General features: G+C 34.2%; 1 protein-coding gene across 2 annotated transcripts in view; it reads right to left on the bottom strand.

Annotated features, from left to right (window-relative positions):
* TSHZ2 (teashirt zinc finger homeobox 2) overlaps positions 1-21,687 on the bottom strand; it is a 272,998-nt gene that overhangs the window by 228,789 nt on the left and 22,522 nt on the right. The window contains exon 1 of one of the 2 annotated variants that reach the window (XM_074288624.1): positions 10,161-12,197. The exons of the other annotated variant lie outside the window; for it this stretch is intronic. The gene's annotated coding sequence lies outside the window, so the exon portion shown is untranslated. Of the gene's footprint in view, positions 1-10,160; positions 12,198-21,687 lie in introns of those variants that run through there. 2 annotated transcript variants of the gene reach the window in all.

Here is a 21,687-nt window from a genome sequence, read left to right as displayed (position 1 = left end):
GTCTTAGCAATCCTGGGCAAGTGATTAATCTTCTTAGGAGGCCAGGCAATTCCTTTAGATTACATTTAATGGAGAAGGGATCTTTGTAGAGGGAATACAATACCTATTCCTTCCTTCTTTGTTTATTTGTTTTTCTTTAGGAATATGGAGTGATGGGAAAAAAAAAAAAAACATTCTTAACCGCTTAGGCAGAAAACCTAGTTTGACCATTTCTTTGCTTTGTGACCTTGAATAAGTATTCTCCCTGACACTTAATTTCCTATTTTTTATATAGAATCATAAATTTAAACTAGAAGAAACCTTAGGAATCAAATGCTTACTCTGCATACTCATAGGGCTTAAATGGGATAATAAATATATATTATGTGAGGGAAAAAGTATGTCTGGCTTGTCTTCTATATCCACTACCAAAAAAAAAATTGTGTAGATTTAAATAAAAGAAAAATGCTAATATATGAAAAAGAAATAAAGCTTGCCTTTCGACCAGTAATACCTACCTGGTGCTACATGTAAAATTATATTACAAATACTAAACTCTGCAAAGCTTTAACCCAGAGATATTACTATTAGACCTAAAACCCAAAAAGAATAAAGAAAAAAAAAGACCCATACATATAAAATAATTTATAGCATCTCTTTTTGTAGCGACAAAAAACTAGAAACAATGGAAGTAGTCTTCAATGGAATGGATTAAAAAAAAGTTACATAAATGTAATGGAATATTATTGCTTCACAAAATTTGACAAGAATGATGGTTATAGAGAAAACCTAGAAATACTTGAAGAAACATGCTGAGTGAAAGGAGCAGAACCAGGAGCAGGAAAATATACAATAACAATAGAAAAGTCATTTTGAAAGATTTTTCTTCCCAGGCTATTTTTACCTTCTTTCTAAATCCGATTTTTCTTATGCAGCAAGACAACTATATAAATATGTATACATATATTGTATTTAACATATACTTTAACATATTTAACATGTATGGGATTACCAGTCATCTAGGGGAGGGGGTGGAGGGAAGGAGGGGAAAAGTTGAAACAGAAAGTTTTGCAAGTGTCAATGTTGAAAATTACCCATGCATATGTTTTGTCAATAAAAAACTATAATTAAAAAAAAGGGGAAAAAAGAAAGTATGTAATTGGTAAAATTACATAGCTATATGATGATTTTCTTTACTGAGGCAATATGATAATGTATAGAATTACTAGATTTGGAACCTGGCATAATGATTCGAATCCAATCTCTGACATTTATTAGTTCAGCAACAATGGGCAAACAATTCAGTTCCCTTATCTATAACACAGAGAAAACAATACCTATAGAATTTCTCTCATAAGGTTGCTGTAAGACTCAAATACAAAATTTAAGTAATATTTTTTATAATATAAAATCAATTAAAATAAAAAAAGAATTACGAAAAAAGTCCTGCAGTTGACTTTAGGTCTAAGTTCTTAAGCTCATTTGGCTTTTTGTGTTTTGTGTTATTGTTTTGTGATTATGGCAGCTGTTTTTTTTTTTTTTTAATTGTTGTTTATTTTTTCCAATCAAATCAAATTTGTTAGTCAAATTTTAATCAAATACCCAAGTGATATTTGCAAATCTATTCAGTTTTTTAAATTGAATAACTGATATACTTTTAAAATATTTTCCATGTTCTTAATAGCAAAAAATCCCATTTTAAGGAATAAACTCAGTGCATTTTCCTTCCTCTCAGACACAAAGTGAAATTACATGATAAATCTTAATTGATTTTAGTCTGTATAGAGCTAAAATCAGAAATTGCTTTCATTTTCTAATACAGATTGAATTTTTAAAAATGGATCATTGTCAGTGTGAGAATATAAGTCAAGTTATAGTCAGGTAGATGATACAATGGATGGAGTACTGTCTCTGGAATCAGGAGGACCCAAATTTGAATCTGGACTGAGACATTTATTAGTCATATGACCCCTAGGCAAGCCACTTAACTTGATTGCCTCAGTTTCCTCATCTGTAAAATGAGCTGGAGAAGGAAATGGCAAACCATTCCAATATCTTTGCCAAGAAAACCCCACAGACAGTATTGATGTGCTATAAAGACTTGGAATAAAACTAAACAAGTGCCCAAATTGAAAGAACAAATCAAGAGCATCGCCTATTCCTGTCTTTGCCCTGAATTCCTTGTAGTGTCACCTTAGGTGACATCTTTCTACTTCAAAAGGGTTAAATTAAATTAATATTTATTAGGTACCAACTATGTTCCAGACACTGTACTAAGCATCAGAAATATATAAAAAAAGCAAAGAGAGCCTGCCTTCAAGAAGCTCCCAATCTGCTAGGGAAAACAAGAAAAAACTATGTATAAACACACTATATACAGGGTGAATAGGAAATTATTAAGGCAGGAAAGGCATCAGAACTAAGAAGGGATAGAAAAGTCTTCCAATAAGAGAATTTTAGTTGGGCCTTGAAGAAAATAGGGAAGTTAGTAGGTAGGGATGAGAAGGGAAGGTATTCTAAGTGAAGAAAATGCCCTGGTGCTGAGAGATAGTCTTGTTTAAGAAAAGAAAGGAGGCCGCCATCACTGGCTTGAAGAATATATGACAGGGAGTAAAGTGTAAGAATACTGGAAAGGTAGGGGTAGAGGGGATAGGAGTTTATATGCCAAATAGTTTTTATTTGATGCTGGAGGCAATGAGGTATTACTGCAGTTGTTTAGTAGGAAGTGAGATGTATAGGAACTACAGGAACTGTAGGAAACTAACTATGGGAAAAAACTTTGATGGCTGAATTGAGATTGGATCAGAATGGGAAGAGATTTAAAGGAGACAGATCCACTAGCAAGCATGGGGCAATAAGGTCTTGCATGCACGATGCTGGTAGTATTAGAAGGGAAAAGAGGGCAGTATTCAAAAGATATTGCAAAGGTGAAAAACTCCAGGCCTTGACAATAGAAAGAATATGAAGAATGAAAGATGATGAAGAATTAAGAAAGACATCTAAATTGTGACCCTGAGAGACTAGGAGAATAGTGTTATCCTCAACAGTAATAAGGAAGTTGAAGTGGGAAGTTAAGGGAAAATAATGATTAGATGAACATAAAGGTCTCTTACAAATCTGAAACTCCAGAATCCTAGAGTCCTATGCTTTACCCTTCAAGGGCCTCAGTTTTCTCATTTTGAAAAATGAGGGAATTTAAATAAGTATTTTATAATCTCTATTTTCTGGTGTCTGGGAGCAATCCAGTTCAAATTTCACCTTGGGTCAAGCCTATAGATGTCATCCAAATAAGCATAATTGTGTGTGGATGTGGGGGGGTTTCTAACATGATTTAATGTGATTTTTACAACAATTCTGGAAGATCAATGGACCAGGTATTAGTATTATTTTCTTTGGAAATAAGTAAGCTAAGGCATAGAAAAGTAAAATGATCTGAATAGAAATAGACAGCTAACAATTATCAGAGAAAGAATTGGAATCCAGCACACAAGGCATCAGGTCCCTGACAATACTAAACTGATACTGACCTGGAGCAAAGCACACAGCTATAGTACTCACCAAAGAGGAATCTAATGTATGTTGAAGTTTATAATCATTCTTTTGAGGTCAAAAAACAAAAGAAAACAATGCAGTAAAATCAGGGTCAAATAACCTGCTGCATATAGTGGTATCTAATCCTTCTCTTCCCACCTAGCTCTCTGTAAATTCTCTCAGCCAGCTGCTTAAGCAGCTGTTAATAGGCTAATGAGCAGCAGTGGGAGCTGGGCTGATCTCTGCCCAATAGCAGCTGCTCAAACAGCAGGCTAAAAGCCACAGAAACGAAGGTCGACCTATATAGTGATTTTCTATTGAAAAATTTAGGTCAACCTATATACCAGGATGATTTATACTTCTTGATATGTGGGAGATATTAAAGAGACAAATTTTTAGGAAGACTTTCATATAGGAGATGGCAGTGTTTTTAATCATAATTTTCTAATTTTATTTGTATTTTTTTTGTTTCTTTTTTGATGTTGCATCCTTAAGTTAAAATCCAAATGGTATCCTTTCACCTTGTCTGAAAATTTCTACAAAAGCAAGGAGGAATGAGGAATTCTATGAAAGGTAGGAAGGAAACAAACATTTATTAAGCACCTGTTATGTGCTAGATATTGTGCTAAGCACTTTACAAATATCTCATTTGAACCTCAAAACAATACTGAGATGGAGATACAACTATTATCCTCATTTTATAGTTGAGGAAACTGAGGCAGACAGAAATTAAGTAACTTGTTTAGGGTTACATAGTTAAGTAAGTGTCTAAGACCAGATTCAAATTCAGTTTTTTCTTTAATCCAGGCCCAATTCTCTATCTACTGTACCATCTAGCTAAGCAGGGAGGTAGGAAATAGAGGAATGGTAAAAAAGAGAAAGAAGAGGAAAAAGATAGAGAGAGAGATGGAGAAAGAAGGAATAAAGGAACAAAGAAGAGAGAAAAAGAGAACGAAGGAAGGGAGGGGGAAAGGATAAACAAAGGGATGAGAAGAGAGAAAAAGAAGTAGGGAAGGGGAAGGAAGAAAAAAAAGGAAGAAAAGAGGGAAAAAAGGAAGAAAGAGGGGAAAAGGAGAGAAAGAGGAGAGAAGAGAAAAATGTAGGAAGGGGGAAGGAAGGAAGAAAGAAAAGCAGCAAAGAAAGAAAAAAGGGAGGAAAGAAGGAAGGAGGGAAGAAAGAATAAAGTGAGAGAGGGAAAGGAGAAAAGGAAGGAATAGAAGAGCAAGAAAGAGGTAGGTAGGGAGAAAGAAGGAAGGAAGGAAGGAAGGAAAGAAGGAAGGGAGGGAGGGAGGGAGGGAGGAAGGAAGGAAGGGAGGAAGGAAGGGAGGGAGGAAGGAAGGAAGGAAGGAAGGGAGGAAGGAAGGGAGGAAGGAAGGAAGGGAGGGAGGGAGGAAGGAAGGAAGGGAGGGAGGGAGGGAGGGAAATCAATTAGAATCAAAGAACATCACAGCAGTAGGGATTCTTACATCATCTATTTCAAATACTTCATTTTAGAGATTAGAAAATTGAGGTTTGCCTAAGATCACAGAGTTAGTGGTCAAGGAAAGACTAAAACTAGTACTGATTTTCAGTTCAGTAATCTTTTCATGATACTATGGAATTTTATGTTTTTAAATAGCTAGAAATAAAATTAAGACAAACAGAAGCAACGTAATTCTAGAAATTATTTGAGCACTCTTATTACTTTAAAGTTATTTTTTCTTATATGGACTCCTAAAAAATTTTGTAGAAGCATAAATTACACCACATACACACACACACGATCGGTAACATCATTTTCCATACACACATATACATACGTATATACATATAATGAAACTTGTTCTGGTCTATGAGGATAACTGCATGGCATTAATTCCTTTTGTTCTAAATCTTTGCAAACATCAGGCTGTTATCCTTTCCATTACATGTGTCTCATTTTGTCACAACTCAGCATCTGTGGTTTTGCTTCCAATGCAGTTGGCCAGGCAAAGGAAATCTAGTGACTTCCCGAAGGTCAGGTAGCACATCAGAGGGCTGGCCTACATTAAAAGAATCAGGACCTCAGGGACTTTCAATCAGTTTGTTCTAACCACTAGACAACAGTCGAGTTTTACACTGTGATTTACTTAGTGCAGTAAATTTATAGCTACCAGTGCCATATGGGAGGGATGTTTTTCTGGGCTATGCTTTTTGAAGGAGACAGGAAAATTTAAAAACAACAACTTTTTTTATAATTTGGTAAGAAAAGGGAAATATTTTAACACAATAGTTTATCTTAAATGATTCCATAAAACACAAGGAGAGGTATATTGAAGAGAAAAACAGTACTTAATCTAATCCACTCAACTAAATCTCAGGTATTTTCATCAAAAAAAAAAAAAATGTGGGGGGTGGGGTTGGTTTAAAATTACTCTAAGCTCTTTTCCAGCTCTAACATTCTACAATTAAGGTCTCTTCATGTTCTATCTGATGTCTTAAGTTTTAATGTTTTTCTCCAGCTCTGACACCCTGGTTCCTATGTTCTAGGTTTCTTCAAAGGGCTGACCTTATATGTTCTATCACATTATAGATTTAAATAATGGGTATAAAATCATTCACAACATCAGCAATTATTGGTAAATAATAACTAACTCTACTTGCCCAGAAAAAGATAAAAACAACTGAAATGCATTAGTAGCCACATATAGAACAGATCTTTACAAAGCATATTTTTTGTTATTGTTCCAAAGGAGTTCTAGCTTCTGAAGACAAAGGGTCAAATTAGAAAGAATCTCATAGCTCAATCCTGAATAGTTGGTAAATGTGCTGCCAAAGATTTTTCATTCTCCTAGTCTTGGGAACCAAGGTACCCAAGGTCTTGGGTGTATGTTTTTAAGCCCTCATTCCACAATCAAATATATTTGAAATGATCCTCTGAGAAAGAAACCACTTTGCATTTCAATAATAAGGCTTACTAATGGTATAAAATATAATAAGGAACAGAAGAAGAGGAAGCTTTGCAGACTAGAAAGTCTGTCTTTTTTGGACTCTCCCCAACCTTTTAGTTAGAAATAATATCCTCAAATAGTATTTTATCTAAATATTTCTTTAATTGTTAAAAAAATAACCAAAATTATTTATTCCTTGTTAGCTTATCTCACATATTTGTAAAAAACTGTTCAAACCTGTTTTTACTTCAAGTTAAATTTGAGTCCCTAAACACTGTTTTTGACATTAGTTTTAAAAACCTCATTTTATCTAGTGTCTATTCCCTTTAGGACCATATAGTTCATTAGAGTTCCTCCTTAATCTCCTCTCTTCCAGAGAACGTATAGTTACCATGGTTCTCCCCCTCTGGCAGTTAAGGGAACAACCCACTTCTCTATCTATTTCTTTAGAGCTCTTAAATTAAGCTAGGTAAAGTACAATCAAATAAAATCTCCCACAATTTTTCCAAGCATGGAAATTTTTTATTTGTCCCAGACAATACTTTGCCTGTATCAGACTCTTAATAAATCTTTATTGTTGAGTTGACAAATAACTAACTAGCGATTTTTATTATAGTCTTTACTGTGTCACTTCTAAACAACACCACAAAATTTGCCAAAACCAAGCATTGTGCTTTAATTTACACTTCTACTTTCAATGAATAGGGATGTTTTATTTAAATAGGACTTCTTGCTTTGATTATAAATGTTAGCAAAAGAAAAGGGCTTAATAGAGGTGGCTAATGATCATGAAAAAAGTAAAAAAAAAAAAAATCAAAGATACTCATATTTTTTTTTAATCATTTCCTTTTTGGTCACGATCAATAAAGTTTCTTTTGCATATACTAATACACGATTAGCTTTGTGAATAGAGGTTTAAGCAGAAATGCAATTCATGAATTAGTTTATTTTTCTTTACTGTTCTAGATGTCATTTAAAATTTAGTCATCCTAGGTATACAAATACTCGCCCAGTAATATGCAACTAACCTGCCAAAATTGCATGCAATACAAAGGATTTGTGATATAGTCTTCCCTATACACCTTTTAGGCCAATTTCTTGCTTTGCTCTTTCTATCAAAATCTAACTGGATCATAGTCCAGCTGTCTTGATGAAGTTGCCACCAGGTGAGCAATGGAGGCCAAAGTTTGACTAATTATCTTTTCTCCATCACCACATTTCTTTCACGTGAAAAAAAAAAAATGGTTATACTATAAGGCCCACTTTTTCTGTTGTTTTTTTTTTGTTTGTTTGTTTGTTTTGTTTTGTTTTTTGTTTTGTTTTTTTCTGCTTCAAACAATCTCACACATACACATCCTCCTTCCAGCTTCCATGTTTTGTTTGGTAATCACAGAAAACAATTAAAAAGTGATCAAGGACCCCAGATTCAAGAAAGGAGTTAGGGATCACCTGTGCAAAGACTCATGCATTTCAAGAATTCAATCTGTCACTATTGGAGTAACAAGAATCAAGAAATTTCAAAATATTAATTTATTCATCTTCTCATCATCCATAAAATCAGATTGAAAGGATTGCCCAAGCAAGAAAGCTATGGCTAGACACACATACTCTGTGTGTGTGTGTGTGTATGTGTGTGTATGTGTGTGTGTGTGCGCTCGTGTGTGAGACTCTCTCCCTCTCTTCTCTCTCTCAGTCTGTCTGCCTCTCTCTTTCTGTCTCTTTTTGCCTCTCTCTCTGTTTGTCTGCCTCTCTTTTTCTGTCTCTTTTTGCCTCTCTCTCTGTTTGTCTGTCTCCCCCCCTCTGTCTCTCTCTGTCTCTCTCTGTCTCTGTCTCTCTGTGTGTCTGTGTCTGTGTCTGTGTCTGTGTCTCTCTCTCTCTCTCTCTCTCTGTCTCTGTCTCTCTCTCTCTCTCTCACACACAGACACAGACACAGACACAGACACAGACACAGACACACACACACACACACACACACAAGCTGAATAATTAAGGACAACTTGTTTTGTCCCTCAGTGCCTCAGTTTTTTCATCTATACAGTGAGACATTAGACTAGATAATCTCTAAGGTCCCTTCATTGCTTAAAATATCTATAACCCTAAATACTTTGGACAGAAAAAAATAGTAACCCTTACTTATCAATACATATCTTAAATGAGTTAGATCTCTCTCTTGGCACTTTGGCATGTGGTATAACACACCAGACATTTTTGTACATAAGCATAAAAGTACTTGAGAGGATCTCCACTGAGCTCTCAATAATCAGCAGAAAGTTCATCCCATTACTCTGCTTGTTTACAAAACCATTTTTACTTTAACATTTACCAACAGATTTTCACTATTAATATTATATTCCCCCCCATTTTTTCTTCTTAAGAAAAGGCAAAAGGGCAAAAGAAAAAAAAAGTTACAAAAAACCAAATAAAGGAAATCTCCAGTCTTTTGTCCCTTAAGTACTATCAAATGTGACATCATATTACATCTATGAGATCAGGAAGCTCTCTCCCTTCCACCATTACTAGGTAATCAATTCATTTTCACTATCAGGAAATTCAGTAAAACTATCTTACAAAATGAATTAAGCAATAAAAAGCATTAAAGAGTATCCATTTACCTATTTTTGCATTCTAGATCTGTGTGGAAGAGAATAAGTATATATTAATATATAGATTAATAGGCCTACATGTCTGGTACACATCATGCAAATCCTCTACCAAAAAAAAAAATAGTCCATGTCTTTTATCTGCTTCTACTTGTGATGATTTAAAACAAGGTGTATAATATAAGCAATGGAAAGATTCCTAGTGGATTACAGTAGAATACCATATATTAACAACGATGATTTACATACAAGCATAAAGAAAATCATGAATGACCATTAAAAAAAAAGTAGGCTTTATATTTATCTACAATAACAGATGGAGAACCTGAGTTTACTCTGGTACCTACAAATTATGAAAAGACAAAGGCCCCTGTGCACTAGTTTTCTGTATTAAACTGAATTGGATAGACCCTCTGTGGGAGAATTTCTTAAATGCTGTGGACAAAAATTGCCCAGGGTGAGAAATGATGGATAGGTTGTGATTTGCAGTGGTGGAGGGAGTACCTGTATTGATGAGATCAATGATTCATCAAAGTATCAAAGAAAGTAGCAAATAAAAACTGCTCGTGAACTTCTATATGCTCAGGGGATTTTATGGACAGGACATATACAGTATATGCAGTATGAATGTGCATGGCTTATCGAAAAAAAGAAATGCTTGTGTAGCCAGGAAATATTTTGCCACGGATAGCACATCCCAGGTCCCCAAGATGAAATATTAATGTACAATTTGTTTATCTGTGGGCTCACATCTTTCCAGCACTGAGCTGTTAATTTTCTATCAGCACAGACAACGGATCAGTCAGTCATGAACCCTTCACAGCCATTACCCAGAGACATTTTGATTAAGTATGCCTAATGTAGTGGATAGGAAAGAATGAAAACACTCTGCCTGCCAACTTTTGATTGACCATTAAGCCACTGATGAATGTGCCTGTCAAAGAGGAGACAATTACCTCAACAATGAGGAAACTCTTCTGGAAGGCTTATTTCTCCATAGGGCTGACACATTTTACCAGATTACAGGCGTGCCAGTTTGAAAGCGTGTAAGCCGATCACTAAGGAATCTTCTCAAAAGTTCACAGAGTAACAGTAAATGGAGAGTGCTTCAGAGAGGCAGCCCACAAACAAACCCACCTACCTTCAGGAATGAGACCCAGGCTTGCAGGGAGAAAAATGATACATCTCTGGGCAGTCCCTTGTCCTTATTCAAAAGAAATTGAACTAATAAACAAAAATTTCCCATGAATAAACACAAAAAGAAAGAAAGGCAGTATAGTTAGAAGTAGACAGACAGTTTTCAGTTGAGAACACAGTGCTTGTGCTAATCATGGAACATTAGATCTGGACCTTTGAGGTCATCTATTCCAACCCACTCATTTTACAGAGGACAGAAAGGGGAAGTAACTTTCGACTGATCACACAGCTAGTTAGTGGTAGGATCAGGATTAAGCACATAATGACCTATACTTGGTATTGATGGGGGGGGTATTCAGTTTTTTTCATATTGTTCTATTTAAGTTCGTGGAGATTTTTTGGGATAATTGATTTGTCCTTTTAATATTTAATGTAAAAAAAATAAGTGACTCAGAATTAGCTAATCACTAGCTATATCTATCAGATTTTTAAAACTTCTGGCTAGTATCTAATAAGCTATTTGATAATACTTCTTACACATTCTAAAACATATAGAGCATTATAGGAAAAGAGTTCTGTTTATTAATAAAGTAAACACTGGAAAAAGATAACACCTGAAAATCAAAAATTAAATGGAAAGAGTGATGGATTGAATGCAGAACCTGGGTTTCATTCTCAGATATGCCTCTATTTAGGAAAGGAACCATGGACAAGTCATAGAAATTCTGGTACCAAGTTTCCCACCTATAAAAAGTAAGAAGCTTGTACCAGATGACTTCTAAATGCTCTTCTAAATTGAAATTCATGATCCTGTGATTATTTTTCACTACTTGGCAAACATTAATTTACCCAGAGAATCACCAGAGAATAAGAAATATTGATGTTACTAACATTATCTCATGGAAGGAATACTGAACTTAAAGTCAGGATACCAGAGTTCAAATCTCAGCTACAATCCTTGGATCTATGTGGCTCTAGGCAAGTCATTTATCTTTTTGAACCTCAGTTTCCTTGTCTGTCAAATAGGATAAAAATATATTTACTGACTAATTCACAGGGTCATTATGAGGAAAAAGCTCCATATACTTTAAAAGACTATACAAACGTGAATTGTTTCCACTATTCTTATTCCATAGCCTGTTGGGTAGCAATATAAAAAAGTAGGATACTAGACTATTCAGTAATGTGTAATAACCTAAGAAATTCTACAAAGAGAATTTTAAATGTTTCCTTTTTGACTTGTATGTTCAGAATGGAACATTGCAGCCGAATAGAAAGCTTTTCCACCCATTTCCTTTGATATTTCTTTTTAACAGAAGAAAAAAATCGACTGAAAATACTGTTGATTCCATCCCTCACTGCAGCATTGAAATATCAGTGCCACCCCCCCAAAAAAAAAGTCCTGTTAACCACAGTGCTTGAACAAGGATAGTCTCAAGCAGGGATACTCAAAACCACAGCTATGTCCCTATCAAACAATGATACTCTGTTTATGAAACTCAATAGTCAGAGAAAAGTTACGTAACTTTAAACCTTCCTGAAATGTCTAACTCTGTCCGTAAGGGAAAAAATGTTTTGGTTGTGTAAATTATGTTCACTCTTTCCTTTCAAAGTAAAGCAGGAGGTGGGTTCATTATTTAGAATTAAAGGAAGAAAAGTTTCAACCTGAAAAGTTAGACAATCTTGACAGAGGTGATCTGGGAAATAGACACAATATATTTTCCCTTTATTCCCAAGCTTGTTGTAAATGGTTGAGCCAGAACCTTCACTTTGCCTACTTTTCCTTTATCTTTTATCTCACGTTTTTTCTTCTTGAATGTGTTTTTAACACTAGTTCTCTAAACAGGTCATGAATACCTCAAAATACATTCTCCTTCCTTGAGAGACATTTTGACTGTTGCCAGAAATTACCTTTGATGTATTTCTGTACAAAATAACACATTCTTTCCTATTTGTTTCAAAGATACTAAGCTGAAGTCCCATATGCAAGGGACAAGCTGGTCTGGATTCTAAAACACTCACTTGCATTCAAGCGTGCACACACACACACATTCACACAGAAACATACGCACTCCCTCCCCCCCCCCCCCCAAATATACTCCCACCTGCCCAACCTAGCCACACAGACTTGAGGATGATACTTTGAGGTATAACCAATCCTGGACGATCCCTGATTTGAGTTTGTACTTCCTCTATAGATAACACAGCTGGAAAAGACTTGGAGATCTCAAAAAGTCCTGAAAAACAAGGGTTTTTATAAGACTCTATCTTGTCAAGTCAAAAAGATGGAAAAAAAATCTAAGAGGTTATCGACTGGTTGTCTATTCCTTTGCCTCTAATCATTCCTTCGCCTCTAATCATTCCTTCTTATGTTTTCTTATCCGAACTAAATTATTCTAACCACACACACAAAAAGAATTTTTGATTTGGAAGACTCCATTTAATTTAATCTATCCTGAAAAAGCCCCATGAAAATAATGGAGTTGCTTTTGCTTGAAGATGTCCATACCTTTCTCTTGTTTCCCATATAACCAAATTTCTGACACTAAAACCTTTTTTCTACCTGATCTACCAAATAAAAAGTTTTGTTTTTTTTAAGAAAAGGTCAGAACTAGGAAGATTGTGTCTACATTACAGTCCAACGAATATTAGACATGGAAGTAGGAACTCCATTTCTGACACTAGTTGATTATAAACAAGTTTCCTAACCTCCTTATGCCTCATTTCACATATATTAAAAAAAATTATTTTTTCCCTTTCTCTCTTTTTTTTTTTTTTTTTTTTTTTTTTTTGTAATTTTGCATTCCTGAGGAGGAAAAAAGACTGTTTCATTTTTGGTTTTGTATCCACAGTGACTGACACAGTGACAGTCACTACTAAATAAATGCCAACTGATTACCTATTTGATAATATACCTACAGTATAGAGCTATTCTAAACATCAATCATGTCAATAGTTTTTCAAACTTTTAAGTACTACGTAAATATTATTTATCAATATTTTATTTTATAGCTATGTGAGTTTGAACAAATATCTCAATCTTTATGAGCCTCCATTTATTGATCTGTAAAATGGTAATAATAATATTTGCATCCAAAGAATATCATGTATCTAAAGCTGAAAGAGTCCTGAAAGATCTTAAAGTCCAATTTCCTCATTTTAATGATGATGCTCAAAAATCTATATGGCTTAACTAGGGTCTCACAGGTAGTAAGCATCAAAGACAAGATTGAATTCAAGAATTGTGAACTCAGAGCTGCTATCCCTTTCATAGTAACTCACTGATTGTTGTAAGAAAGGCATTTTAAGGTGCTAATATTTTAAAAGCACATGTGTGATGAGAGGAAGGAAGAAAGAGTATAGAATTTCCTGTGACTCATGAGCAGAGGTAATCTGGAGGGAGTTCAGGTTCAAATATGGCTCTCCTACTTAATTCTGATATGATTTTGGCTAAGGTCACACTTTATCCTCTCTGGAAGCCAATTTCCTCAACTCAAGTCCTCTCTCGCTTTGACAACTGTGATTCCTCATGTTGGTGCACTTATATGAACACAACTCTGTAACCACAGAGAAGAGATGGGGATTAGAGTGAGTTATTAATAAGTTGAGACTAATAACTGAATGTTAGGGTATATCTTATAAGTTAGTCTAACATGTTAACTGGGTACTTTCTGTTATTTTCATTCATTTTCTATTATTTTCATTCATGATAAAAATCAAACCATCCTATCTGAATCCCTTTTGAACTTTCTAGGACTCTTATGTCTATGTCTATTTTAATTCATTAGAGCATAGTGACTAAAGTAAAGATGATGGAAGTTTACTCACAAGATGGGTATGAAAAAAGAGAGAGAGAGAGAGAGAAGAGAGAGAGAGAAAGAGAGAGAGAGAGAAAGAGAAAGAGAGGGAAGGAAGGAGGTAGGGAAGAGAGGAAGAAAAAAGAAAGAAAATAAAGGAAAGAAGGAAGGAAAGAAGGAAGGACAAAATAAAGAAGGAAGAAAGGGAGGGAGAGAGGAAGCAAGCAAGGAAGCAAGGAAATAAGGAAGAAAGCACAAAAGAAGGAAGGAAGGAGAAGGAAAGAAGGAGAAGGGAGAAAAGAAAGGAAGGAAAAGAAGGAAGAAAGAAAGAGAGGAGGGAAGAAGAAAGGGAAGGAAGGAGGAAGAAAGAAGAAATTCTAATTTCTAATAATTCTTGGTCAGAAATGCAGTCTCTTGGTCACAAAGTAGGAGGCAAAAATGTATATAAGGCTTAGTATAATGCTCTCCCCTTTTTTTTTTTTTTTTTGATAAATAAAAGGTTTATTGTAGAAATTTGGAAGTAAAGCTCAGTTAGAAAGACGCCAGGGCCAGAGGTGGCCGCTGGGTGGGCAGGAACCCTTACATGGCTGGAAGGATACCATGTGTTGGGGGGAAGGGCTCCTGCCCAATGCTCTCCCCTTTTAAAAATATTCCCTGCTTATGTTAAATTGCCTTTATAGACCAAGAAAAGCATATTAATGTGGGCATTCTTTAAGGAGGAAACTGTTTGTTGCCTTCATTGAGGCACATGCATTTTAATGTTATTCCAGTAGTGAAAACACATGCCTTCTGAGCTATCCATATCACCCAACTTGGACAACCATTCCAGGGGCCAATGACTGCTGGGTTTTTATGTTTTTGTTTTTTTGAGATGACTGGTAAAAGTAGAACTTGTGGTTTCTGGTTTTTTGACCCCTTTGTTAATCTGTTTGTTCAGGGTATAAAGCCAAACCTCCTTAGCATGTAATTCTAATCAACTGGAACTCAATGATCCAACAAATGTCCATTAGCCACCTACTGTGTGCTCATCACCAGAGGTGGCAAAGTCTTTTAATAAGACACAATCCATGTTTTGGTGAAAGTTAAAGACCATGAGCAACCCAAGCTATAACAAATAAGAGGCAATATGTGGTGGTTTCTATACATTATATCTTCCTTAAAATGTCATACAATAGCATTATCATTACCACAGACATAACCAGGTCCAACTTAGTACTTAGGTGTGGTAGAAGATGAAATACATTGTCAGAAGACCTGGATTCAAATCCTGGCTCCAAGATCTCTTTTACCTAAGGCCAATTATTTAATTGCTTTGGTTCTATGCTTAATTATCTGTAAAATGTATGTTTAAGCTGGAAGTTCTTAACCTAAGATCCAAATTTTTTTTTTAAGATTTAACACATATATTTCAATATTACTGGCTTCCTTTGTAATCCTAAATGTGTTCTTTTATAGATTTATAAACATTATACTGAGAAGAATTCAACAGATTGGCAAAGAAGTTTGTGACACAAAAAAGGGAAGAATCGCTGTTTTATTGTAGATTGATATTACAGGGTAAAAATCTCTGCACTGCATATTTCAATCTTAAGAAAGCCACCAATTTTTACCGGAATCATAACTGTCTGCCAGTCTTATGCCAGCCCCATTTCCAAGTTGCACTACCTAGAAACATTTTAGTGATCTTTTCTTTCCTTGCCCAAAAGAAATTCCCTTGCCTGCATTTTTCCATTTAGAAGCTCTCGGTACAATACACCTGTAATTCTTGATCAAACTAGGCTTGCTAAAACTAAAAAAAAAAAAAAAAAAAAAAAAAAAAAAAAAAAAATAAATCACAGCAAGTCTTTGAAATGTAATAATGCCTATACACTTTGGCCTATTACACACACAGAAAGATGAAATTAAATCTTACAAAGAGTAATTCATCTCTAACTCAATCATTAAAGGATTAAGAGGATAGCAAGAGTGTTTCATTTTGGGTTTTGTTTTTTTTTTTTTTTTTCTTGGTGGTGCCTAAAGAAACCCAGACTACATTGAATCCCAAGCTGTGGGTATAAAATCTCAGAACTGTCAGTCCAGGTGGCCTTGGCACTTTCTATTGGATATGGAAGCTTCCAATGAAATTATTTGTGAGGGGTTAGTGCCAAGAGTTATTCCAAAGCTATTAAGGAAAAAAAAGGAGCACGAAACAGGGCAAAATGAGACTGTGGAATTGATGCAAAATTCAGAGACAGTTGGGAGGATCACAGCCCAGGAATTAAGAATGTACATTGAGATAGATTAAAGTGGTATTGCGTAATGGAGGAAAGAAGGAAACAGGCATTCATTAAGCACTTATTATGTGTTTAATAAACACTATAAAATATCATCTCATTTGACCCTTCTCTAGGCGGTAGATTATTTCCATTTTACAGTCAAAGAAAATGAGGCTAATAGAGATTAAGTGACTTGTTTAGAGCTACATAACCAAAAATTGACCTGAGTGGGATTTGAACTCAGGTTCCCCCCCCCCTTTTATAGTATTTTATTTTTCCCAATTAAATGTAAAGATAGTTTTCAACATTCATTTTTGTAAGATTTTGAGTTCCAAAATTTTTCTTCTTTCTTTTTCTTTGCCCCCCCCTCCTCCTCAAGAGAGCAAAATGTCCATATTAGTCATGTTGTGAAGGAAAAATAAAAACTAAAGGGAAAATCCATGAGAAAGAAAAAAAGAACAAAAAAGTGAAAATAGTATACTTTTATCTGCATTCTATTACTGCAGTTCTTTCGCTGACTGTAGATTTTTTTATCCCAAGTCTATTAGAATTAACTTGGATCATTGTATTGCTGAGAAGAGTAAGTCTATTATAACTGATTATCATACAATGTTGTTACTGTTTACAATGTTCTCCTGGTTCTCTTCATTTAACTCAACATCAGTTCATGTATGAATTTCCAAGTTTTTTGGATTTTTTTCAGCTCTTCTTGATTCTGAAGTGTTTTTCAGGCCAACTGATTTTGTTCATAGATACCTTTACATTTTCTTCTATTTTTTTTTGTCTTTTAATTTTGTCCTCATGTTTTTTGTTATCTCCTACAGTTATTATTGTTGTCTACAAAGATCATAGAGAGGAAGAAAAACAATAAGTACCTACTATATGGCAGGCATGGTGCAAAATTACAAATCTCTTCATTTGATCCTTATAATAATCCTTATTATCTTCATTTTATAGTTGAGAAAATTGAGGCAGGAAGAAACTAAATACCTTGTTCAGGGTCATGCAATAGTAATTCTTTGAGTCTGGATTCAAACTCAGCATCTTGATTTCCAATTCAGTGCTCTATCTAGAGAGCCACTTTACTGTCTAGAGAAAGAACTGGATTTAGAAGCTAAGATTCTACATCCAAATCCCAACTCTTAGATAACTTCATTATTATTAATAATAACTCATATCAATACAATACTTTTAAGAATCATAAAACGTTTTCTTCATGAAACAATGATCAAGGTAGATAGTACACGTATTGTCTCCATTTTACAAATGACAAAACTGAAGGATGGAGAGATCAAATGACTTCTCCAATATACTCGTATGTCTAAGAGGTGGAATTTGAAATTCCAAGTGTGGAACTCTTGCCATTCTGCCATTTTCAGACTCGGCTTCCTCATCAAAATGAAGGAGTTAGCTGACATGACCATAAAGATTTCTAAAGATCTAAAGGGTGAGAGAGAGACAGACAGAGAGAAGCAGAGACAGAGACAAAGAGACAGAGACAGAAGGTCAGAAGGGAACTTAGAGGAAGATCCCGATTTATCCAAGGTCTCATGATTTGACTGAATGGTGGAGTTGGACTATGAAATCAGCTTCTAACTCCACTTATGATCCTTTGATTATTGATCATAATTGTCCAAAGGTATCTTACTAACAATATCTAGATTGCATATGTGGACCCCCAGATTGTCCTATAAGCATTTCAAGTCACATATCCTTGGGGACTGTACTGTGAACAGCTGCCATCTTTCTATTCCATTTCATTATTCACCTACAGAGCTTTAAATTAAGAGTGGTTCCTCTTAAGACTAAATAATTTTCTCACCTTTTCGGAGAATATGGTAAATGAGCAACCACCAAATAAGTTTGGTTTCTCTTATGTATTATGTATGCAGCTAAATAAACAGGAGGTTTGACATACAGTGTTGAATATATATATGTATATGTATATATGTATATATATACATATAATTCAGAAATAAATGTATATAGATATACATGCACACTTTCATATACTACATTTCTTTTTCTTCCATCATCAGTTGAGAAATATAGGAACTCCAAGACCTAAACAATAACCAAAAAACATTTCTAACATAAACTGAGCAATGCAAGTTGATGTCAGTTTCCCTACATTGAAACAAATTGTAATTCATCCAGTTAGTCTCAAAACTATCCAGAATACAATAAGAGAGGCCAAATAAATGTCAAGTTATGGAATCACTGAAACCTTACAGGCACTGCCTTTTTTTTTTTTTTTTAACCCCAGGATATCAATGAAGTGATACATCCTATACATACTCTGACAACACTAATTTTTCTTGAGCTCAATCTTCCAACAACTTTCATTTCTGCCTTTTAAAAATCCCTCCCTTTCCTCCCATCATAAGCATCTTTATCATTTCAGATCCATCAATTTCCATTTTATTTAATTAGTAAGTCAAAACCTCAAAGAAACCAAAAACTCATAAAGAAGATTATTTATCCCTGACCTGAAACATCTTGGTAAACTTGAGTCCCAACATATTTTCAAACTAACAATCATGGAGTAGAATGGAAAAAAATCAGGGTTTGCCATCAGATGATCTCAATTTGAATGACACTAGTGGTGTGATTTTTCTTATTACTGCTATTACTATTGTTGATAATAATAATTGCCCTTTAAGATTTGTATAACACTTCACAAATATTATCTCCTTTTATCCTCACAATAATCTTGTGAGGTGGATGTCTTACTATCCACATTTTACAGATGTGAAAAACAGAGATCAAGTGATCTAGGCTCACACAGCTAGTATCTGAGGTTGGATTTGAATGCATGTTTCCCTGAACCCAGATCTAGCATACTATTCATGCTGAATAACTCATAACTTCTCTGAGTCTTAAAATTCTATTTAATAAAATGATGAATACTTCTAGTACCTGTTTCATATATAGCTGTAAAGATCACATGAGATAATATATAAAGCACTTTGTTAGTAATAGTTATTATTGTCTTTACATTTGATCATAAACTACTCAGTATAAACCATATGTAAGACTATATCTGTGTTTCAAGACAAAATAAGTATGGAGAGCTCCTTACTTGGAGGCTTACTCTCTAATGAATCATTATTTTGTCACTTCACCCTAATGAAATAAGATAAATACAAAATAGTTCTAAAATAACGAGAGGCCCTCTTCTACTTCTGTAGAGAACAGGGGCAGAAAAGAGAAGAAAGAATGTTAAGATTCATGTAGCTTTTAGACCATCTATAAACCATAACTTAACTGTGATATTTTAAATGTGAGGTCCTTGTCTAGGATTAATAAAGGGGAAATACTACTGGAGAAACTAAATGCTAGCCATCTTGACATTTGCACTACAAATAAAATCAGAAGACGAAAGGAAGTTTCAGGGAAATGGAAGGATTGCTCACAAGCTCTTCTTGGACAGGCAAATGAAGAAGCTGGCAAAATTGATTTTGTTGTGTGACCAAAGACGACAAGAAATATTATTTTATTGGACTTTTGCTTAATTCACAAATTATCACATTTGTGATAATAATCACAAATAATTATTCACAATAATTATTTGTCAAAAGAACACCATAAAAATAAATATAAATTCTGTGCCAACATCTTTTGTAAAAGATAAAAAGATAAGGATATTCTATGAAAAGTTCAAGGAGACTTTCCAAATTAAATCAACATGTCAAGGAGTCCATCAAAAAGTCCATCAAATACACATATATGTGTATTTTTATATGTGCAAACATATACACATATTTATATAGTTCAAGAATAAGGAATGAGAAAGGCAAAATAAATATACACGCATACATATATACACATACAGAGAGATAAACAAAAGCCTCTTAAATTAGATTATTGATTTAGTATAATTAACCATTTTTGACAAAACAAGTAGATGGAGAATGCTTATTGTCTAAACTATGGACAATCTGTAAAACTCATCTATCTAGATAGTTAGATGAATGGATATATGGATAGATCATAGGTATAAACAGATTTAGACACTGATTAGATATTGTACATATTTATACATAATGTAGATATAACAGATAATATGGTTTACTGGATGAAAAGCCAGCCTTGAAGATCTTTATGTCTTATCTCTATCACATCCTATTGGTCTGACTCTTGAGTAAATAATTTAATCTTATAATGCTCTAGGTAAAAAATGTCAAACATGGTCTACAATATTGATTGTGTGCTGGACGAGATTTAAATGTAGTTCCTATTTGATTTCATTGTATTGATGCATTAATAATATATTGTGTACCCATATTATATGCACATGTATATACATATATATGTATATAGATATATAGATATATAGATATAGATATTACATAGATATAATACATAGATATGTGTGTATATGTGATTTTCTAAGTCAATATGCAGCTCTTAGGGATCCTTATTTTTTTGGGGGGGGCTCTCATTTCTTTTTTGAATTTGATATTCTACATGACTTTAGGAAAAATGCTCAGACCAATGCAACCTTCATTGATAGAAGTTCCCCCATCAAAAGTTCCTCATACCAAAGAGAGTTAATTCCAGTCTGTATTCACATACAATACACACACACACACACACACACACACACACACACACACACACACACATGCACACACTTGGATAAATATTATAAATATACTGGAATCAGGCCTCACATTGAATAAGAGGAAGAACAGCTGGCTAAATTGCCATTAGGAAACTGCACAATTCTTGTAAGGATCCCAAATTTCTCCTAGAAACAACAGCTTGTCCTTTTAATACCAATATTCTCCAGCCATTATTATATGACTGGAAGATGTAAAAAGTTGTAGCATCTGAAAATTTGAAATTGAGGATCAACTAAATAGCAGTGGAGAAATGCATGCTGAATGTAAGCAGAAGGGAATAAGAAATTATAAGAAGGAAATGGTAATAACAGTTGTCATCAAATAAATTTATAATAAAGAAAATACAGTTGATAATTGTGGAAATAGGTATAGAAGAACTGCTCCTGTTTAACATATATTGGATTACTTGCTATCTGAGGGAAGGAGAAAAAATTGGAACTCAAGATTTTATAAGGGTGAATATTGAAAACTACCTATGCATATATTTGGAAAATTAAAAAGATTTTAAAAATGACTGGGAAAAAAAAAAAAGGAAAATTCATTGATTAGATAGAGAAAGATATTTGATTTTCCAACCCATATACCTGATGGGACTACTACATACTTACTAATATCCTTCCAATGTGAAGAAGACATGAATAGGACCCAAAGCACATAGACCTTTTGTGGCAAATTTATGAGAATACATATATGAATTGCACAGGATGAGCAAGCATCGATGCGTTTCAACTGATCTAACTGGAAAGAGGGAGAATATATACAGTGATAAACATCTAATATCCATTCAAGCTTATAAACCTTTTACAAATTAAAATCTTTTAAGCATAAATTTCTCTATTAAAAATCTAATA

This window comes from Sminthopsis crassicaudata, chromosome 2 (assembly GCF_048593235.1).
Source record: "Sminthopsis crassicaudata isolate SCR6 chromosome 2, ASM4859323v1, whole genome shotgun sequence".
Lineage (NCBI taxonomy): Eukaryota > Metazoa > Chordata > Mammalia > Dasyuromorphia > Dasyuridae > Sminthopsis > Sminthopsis crassicaudata.
This window is presented reverse-complemented; position numbering and strand designations above follow the sequence as displayed.